Here is an 8022-nt window from a genome sequence, read left to right on the forward strand (position 1 = left end):
CCTTCCAAGTCTGGCTGGTACTTGCTGCAAATGAAAAGTTAATGGAAGCTTTGGAAAGTGACAAATTGCTTAGCACTGAAGTATGTCATTAGAAGTCATGTGTGCGAGAGAGAACGGAGATGGGAAATTATCTGGGAAAGGGTGACATCTTGGCCCAAGGCAACGTCGAATGCACATATGCTGTGCAAGTACGTTGTGTGGAAGTGTCCTTACTCCCGGCCGGAGGATCCAAAGTGCAGAAGAAATAGGACGTCCTTATTTAGGATTAAAGACCAGACTGCATAACGTTACCGAAAATGGCTAACCAATAAAATAACGTGCCATTTTGACATGTTTATGATGTAATAACATTAGTGCTGTTGTTAGGGGCAATGCATTAGAAGCACATTTCAAATGCATTTTTTAATTTAGACAATCCAATACATTGCCAGCAGCGTCAACAACAACAAATAAAACACCATATAACCCACTGAAATTTTTTAAAAAATGTTTGGGAAAGAAGAAATAAACATTCCCTTGGAATATGGCAGGGTTAATGTTAAAGTGAAAAATAAATATTCCCATACGTTTCCCAAATGTAATATAAAACAACTAGCTGTGCCCGGCCACGCGTTGCTGTGGCGTTGTCTGGTGGTGTTGGTGAGAAATTGTTGAGGTAGTGGTGGTATTGAATGTCTGTTGTATGGTTGTCTTTATGTTTAGTATGCACACTGAAGTGGATTATATGGCAGTGCGGAGTCAAGATAATCCAGTTCAAAGCAGATAATATAAGATTCTAAATGGGTTATATAGATGTGGAAGGGCCTTGAGTCTACACTGCCATATAATCCAGTTAAAATCATAATCTGTGGAAGAGGCCTAAGTGAGGCCTAACTATGCCTGTCCCCTGGGCTGAGTAGGTTGCTAGGAGACCAAGTGGGCGGAGCTTAGCCTTCTAACTGGCAGCAATTGGATAAATTCCTCTCCCTGTAATTAGGACTTTATTTTTCTTTTCTTTTTGTTGTATCAACCTAGAGGCGTGGATGATGGGTTGTGTTGTCAAATGTTGAGGTTGGGGGGCCTGTAGTTTTGTTGTTTTGTCCGCTGCCCTGATGCCATTACTCTTTTATATATATAGATGTCTTCTGAATAAAAACTTTGTTTTAACATTTTGCTTCCAGGCTAGAGTACTGGGAACGTGATCTACCTTCAGTAACTATTCTCAAACAACTGATGTAGTGTGGAAGGTCTTTGCTACTTAGCCTCCAAGTTCCTGGCAAGAGACAAAAACAACTGATCTTCTCATCTCCGTCCTGCTACCACGCAGAACTCCTTGGTGTCTACTAGAGTTGTTATATTTTTGAAATGCATCACAACAGTGCCCAGATGGGGTTAGTGGACAGCATTTAGGTGCGTTGTCAAAAGCTATGGACACGTCTACAAAGGGACCACCAAACGTAGTATTGCCCAAACACGAATCAAGGAACACGAAAGTCGCCGCAGACTAATTTAACTCAACCATTGGATGAACCAACCTGGACACAGAATATTATTTGAGAACGCAGAAATGCTGGACCACTCTCACAACCACTATGCCACAGATCCATAGTTGCAGAAGTAGCTTCAACCCATAGTTGTGAAAGGCCACATACTTGCAGTTGTGTTTATTTGAGTTTCAAGTACTCACCATGCCAAAACATGCAACAGGACTGCAGAGAAGTTGTGCCATAAAGGTCAACACAGGAGATATAATTGTTGCGTGTCCTCCAGTGGTCCATTTGGCTGGGACCATCAAATGGAAAATTGGAGGAAACAATAAAAGTCTATTATCCAGTGGACTGAGAAATAGAACCCCTTCCTGAAGTAGTATGCGGTGTATGTTTGGGAGCACGGCTAGCATTCGTGGCATTTCTAGAGGCACCTCAAATAGCAACTTAGCCTGAAGGGTCACTTTTTCTAAGTATCCGTTTGGGTTCGAACACAAGGTGTCCCACATCCCTGATTTTTCAAGATGTGTTTCCATGAAGGCATAGGCATCCTATGCTTCCTATGTTTGAAAATAAACAAGCTGTTAACTGTGGTCGGCTTTTGACCGTATCAAAGCCATTCCCTGACCACAGAGGTGCGATTAACAGCTCCGATTAGTCTGATGGCTGACCTGACCTGAAGAACTCACACTCCGAAAGGGTTCAAGAGCATACATTTGCCGCAGCCGGTCCCTGGGTGCCTGTTATTTCTCCCGTCCCCTTTTCCTCTCTGCTGACACTATGCTCACCACTCGCTCCACCGACGACAAATCGACCTTCAAAGATCCGGTTGTGACACTACACGGCTATTTAGCACAGCAATGCAAAGCCGAGGTGAACAAACAGACCAAGGCCCATAGGGATCTGTGTGCCACAGCTGCACCAGAATCCATAGAACAGGCACACAGATGCAAAAAGAAAATGAAATGCAGATATTTTTTAACATTTCTAAGCATAGATATGAAACAACAACATGCCGGGCTGTGGCGCAGCTGGCTAGTAACCAGCTGCTATAAATCATTACTGACCGAGAGGTCATGAGTTTGAAGCCCGGGTCGGGTTAAGCCTCCGATCATAAAAAAAAAAATAGCCCCGGCTTGCTGTTGACCTAGCAGCCCCGAAAGACAGTTGCATCTGTCAAGTAGGGAAAATTTAGGTACGCTTTATGCGGGAGGCTAATTTAACTAATCTACAACACCATAAAACTGCTCACGAGGAAAAGAATGAGGAAGAACAACCACCAATGGACGGTGAAGCAACCGCTCCCCCTGTGGCCGGAATCGTGAAGCTGGAAAGATGGTAAAAAATGCCTCTGTGTCTGTCTAAAACTGAATGTTGTTTGTCTGTTGGCATTGAATGTTTGCCATATATGTGTTCATTGTAATCCGCCCTGAGTCCCCTTCGGGGTGAGAAGGGAGGAATATAAATACTGTAAATAAATAAATAAATAAAATGCAACATCCAAAACATCTCTTGCATAGGGTTGCTGTGAGTTTTCTGGGCTGTCTGGCCGTGTTCTAAAACATGTAGAAGTTTTGTCCACATCTACGGCAGGCACCCTCAGAGCTTGTGAGGACCGTTGTTAGATGTGGACGAAACGTCAGAAGAGAATGCTTCTGGAACATGGCCATACCACCCGGAGAACTCACAGCATCCCGGTGATTCCCATGAAGTCCTTCGACAACACAATTTAAAACGTTTCTGCACTGAAACAGAAACAGGGCACTTCTGTTGGCATTTCATGGGATTCCAACTCAAATGCTGGGTTCCGGCAGCATTCTCTCCTGACATTTCGCCCACATCTATGGCAGGTTTTGAGGTCTGTTGGAAACTAGGTAAGCGGGATTTATATCCCTGTCCAAGGTGGGAGAAAGAATTATTGTCTGAATGCTGCAGTTGGCCACCTAGATTAGCATTGAATGGCCTTGCAGCTTCAAACCCTGGCTGCTTCCTGCCTGGGGGAAATCCTTGGTTAGGAAGTGTTGTGACGTCCGTTTTCTCAGAGCCACAGAAGGGAGAAAATAAGCTCTAATCAAAAGTTTTTTAAAAAATGGATTTATCCCACTGCTTTCACAATAGCAGCACCACAAGTACAGTAGAGTCTCACTTATCCAAGCTAAACGGGCCAGCAGAAGCTTGGATAAGCAAATATCTTGGATCATAAGGAAGGATTAAACATCAAATTAGGTTATGATTTTACAAATTAAGCACCAAAACATCATGTTATACAACAAATTTGACAGAAAAAGTAGTTCAATACACAGTAATGCTATGTAGTAATTACTGTATTTACGAATTTGGCACCAAAATATCACGATATATTGAAAACATTGACTACAAAAATGCGTTGGATAATCCAGAAGCTTGGATAAGCGAGGCTTGGATAAGTGAGACTCTACTGTACCAGCATTCCTAGGAGATAAAGCCTGGAAGTGAGCATATCACTTTGAACATGCACCACTGAACACAACATGCTTTTCCCCTTATTTGACAGTTTTGGAAGGCAAACTCGCAGCGCCAAACACACTGATGGGCTATAATTAACACTGAGTTCTTCAAGCCAGGATGCTCCTCATGGCTGCCTTCCAAAATAAATAATAAAAAAGACAAATGGTTCGACCCAGTAGCCTCTCCATGAAAGGTAAACCCATCAATCAAAGGACAGGGTTTCGAAAATGAGCCGCTTTGTAAACACCGGGGCAAACGTAGCCCAAATGGGTAAATTGGCATCGGCGACCTTGCCAAATTTATGGCCACGGCAATATTTCAGTCAAGGTATTCTCCCATCCTTCTCTCGAAAGGAAGAATCTGTCCATAGAACAATTAGAATGAGAAAAGGCAGCAGGACCAACGCTTGCAGAGAAAAATTTATACTGCAACAATATCTGGAATCATAAAATATGATTATGAACCACCTCGGAGTCTGAGATCATCTGGGGAAGCTCTGGTCTCGGTCTCACCTCCTTGGGACGAGAGACGGGGCCTTCTTAGTGGTGGCGCCTCGGGTGTGGAACGCCCTCCCAAGTGATGTTAAGTAAAGCCTTCAGAAAGAGAGTTAAAACTCTGGCCTTTGAGAAATAGTACAATGCAACAAATTTACTTGACGTCGTGCAATTGATTATGGAACGGCCTTAGACCTTGCCTTTGGATGACCTGTCTCAACATTGGATTGTATCTTAACGATGTTTTTATGTATGTTCAATTTTAATTTGATCTTATTTCATGCGTTATGTTTTAGGCACTGTGTAGTGCCGTTTGTAAGCTGCCTTGAGTCCCCCCAGGGGTAGAGAAATATGTAAATACGGTAAATCTATATCTATATCTATATCTATATCTATATCTATATCTATATCTATATATATATATATATATATATATATATATATATATAAAAGAGTGATGGCATCAGGGCAGCGGACAAAACAACAAAACTACAGGCCCCCCAACCTCAAAATTTGACAACACAACCCATCATCCATGCCTCTAGGTTGATACAACAAAAAGAAAAGAAAAATAAAGTCCTAATTAGAGGGAGAGGAATACAGTAGAGTCTCACTTATCCAACATAAACGGGCCGGCAGAATGTTGGATAAGCGAATATGTTGGATAATAAGGAGAGATTAAGAAAAAGCCTATTAAACATCAAATTAGGTTATGATTTTACAAATTAAACACCAAAACATCATGTTAGACAACAAATTTGACAAAAAAAGTAGTTCAATACGCAGTAATGTTATGTTGTAATTACTGTATTTACGAATTTAGCACCAAAATATTATGATAAATTGAAAACATTGACTACAAAAATGCGTTGGATAATCCAGAACGTTGGATAAGTGAGACTCTACTGTAATAGTTTTTATCCAATTACTGCCAGTTTGAAGGCTAAGCTCCGCCCACTTGGTCTCCTAGCAACCTACTCAGCCCAGGGGACAGGCACAGTTAGGCCTCACTTAGGCCTCTTCCACAGATTATCAGATTTTAACTGGATTATATGGCAGTGTAGACTCAAGGCCCTTCCACATAGCTATATAACCCATTTAGAATCTTATATTATCTGCTTTGAACTGGATTATCTTGACTCCACACTGCCATATAATCCACTTCCGTGTGCATACTAAACATAAAGACAACCATACAACAGACATTCAATACCACCACTGCCTCAACAATTTCTCACCAACACCACCAGACAACGCCACAGCAACGCGTGGCTGGGCGCAGCTAGTAAACAAATAATATCAGAAAATCATGGAGTTGGAAGAGGGCCGTGCAATTCCCACCCACCTTTCCTCGACTGCCACCCAAATGCCACGTTATCCAATGAAACTGATAAACCAAACCAAAGGACGTGTTTCCGACCCTCTGAATATTCTTTCGTTTTCCTTCGTGGGCTTGAAGAATAACTGAACCGAAATACATAGGCATTACTGAATGCTGCCTATTGTTCTCCCTTCTGCAACGCACTGGAGCGGCACCTTCACGTCCACCCATCCATCTCTTCTGCCTCCAAAAGCTCACACAATGGTTATAGTTGTCAGAGGGACCCGGGACGAGCTCTTTCATTATTCACTCCATTTATTTTGACACAATATTTGGAACCACTTCATTAAATTTCCTTTCGGAACGTCCTGTCAGTTTTGCCTCCCCCTTGTCGCCTCTGCCTGGCTGGCGCAGATAATGTAATAACCGTAATAAACAACGGGGAGACTTTCCGATTGAAAGGGTGGCAAGATGAGCACTTCTTTGATTTATTGACCACGAGTGGCTTCCCATCTTTTTGGGGGGCTCGAGGGGAGGTGGGGCGGGGAAGCCGGCACAAAAGTGCCAATTTGCAAAGCCTTCAATTGTTGACAGCTTTAAGTATCGTGGGCAATTAAATGTTAGACCAAGTTGCAATTTGCCAAAAGAGACAATGCAGTATATGTGGCTGTGGAAAGAAACACATTAGGTCAATCACTGTATTGAGGCTGGGTCTCTCTGCTCTGAGTAGTACAAGGGTTGAATGAAAAGTAATGCCTCAACCTTCGTTACTTGGCTTTGGATGGGAATATTTTAATAAATCCTTAGAATGTGCTCTTCAACTACCACTATGCACTTTTCCGCATAATCGCCAGACAATTGGATACATTTCTGCCAACGATGAACAAGTTTTCTGAAGCCGTCACGGAAGAAGTCGACACTCAGTTTCTACAACCGGTGTCTCACAGTTCCCATCGCCAAGCAAAGCAATCATGTGACCCACACATTCTTGTGAAATGCCGATTATGCTTGAAATTTCCCTCTGAGTGATACGACGATCGTCCTGAATCAATCTGTCAACCTTTTGCTTGTGAAACTCATGGTTGCTGTCACAGGACACCCAACTCTTTGTTTCCCACACAAATCAGATGTTCCCACCACAACATATTTAAACTTACTCGCCCAACGATGCACAGGACTCACATCAACACAATCACCATAAACATCTTGCATTCTTGAATGAATCTCCTTTGGAGTGACACCTTCTGCTCTCAAGAATTCAATGACTGCACGTTGCTTAAGTCACATTGACCGACCGTCTGCGCAGGGTTCCATACTTCGCACTTTAACAACACAACCATTCAATGCTAAGGCTTCCCCATCTGTGCACGGTTACAACAGATGGAGAAGTGTATGGCTGGACTGGAAACAGAGTGTATTGAATCTGTCCAGTCGAAGGCATATCATTAGAAAATGAAAACTACTTACTCATCCTCTTCCTTCACTGAAAACAGATCGAAAAAACCGCTGATGACCCAAAATGCAGACTGTGCAAGGAAACTGACTAAACCATGGATCATATCCTCAGCTGCTGTAAGAAAATCGCACAGACTGACTACAAACAGAGGCACAACTATGTGGCCCAAATGATTCATTGGAACTTATGCCTCAAGTACCACCTGCCAGCAGCAAAGAACTGGTGGGATCACAAACCTGCAAAAGATGATGATGATGATGATGATTATTGGGGCTTAAGCCAATCTTTTGCCTCTCCCACCAGAATCCCTTAAAGGTCACAGACTCTCAGAACTAAGATGATTGTCACGGCATGAGTTGGGTTCCACATGCAAGCCTCAGTCAGATTGAGCTTTGGGACACCATTCAACCCATCTTAGAATGATCACAAAGCCAACTCATGGAGTGTACAAGAAACGAGCCAATTAAAATCCATTTATCCTGGTGGGAGAGACTGGAAGCAAGGGATCTTCCCAGCATTTTAACACTGGCGTAGTTGAAAAACATTTTTTGCAAGATTGGCCAGTTTGCCCATTTGGCTCTTGGATAAGGCTTGGGCAGGTTGTCCAGAACCGTCTGCTTCGCCAAAAGCTGTATTGTGTTGTGGGCGGGACGGGGAGAGGTGTGGGGGCGGCTCGGAAGTAAATTAAATAAATGTCAAGGTGTGTATGGCTTTTAAGCAGAGAGGTTTTCCATAATGAATGTTTTCCTTTTGTTGCATTGAATCATGGCAGTTTAATACCATTTGCTCCAAAGAATG

Source organism: Anolis carolinensis, chromosome X (assembly GCF_035594765.1).
Source record: "Anolis carolinensis isolate JA03-04 chromosome X, rAnoCar3.1.pri, whole genome shotgun sequence".
Lineage (NCBI taxonomy): Eukaryota > Metazoa > Chordata > Lepidosauria > Squamata > Dactyloidae > Anolis > Anolis carolinensis.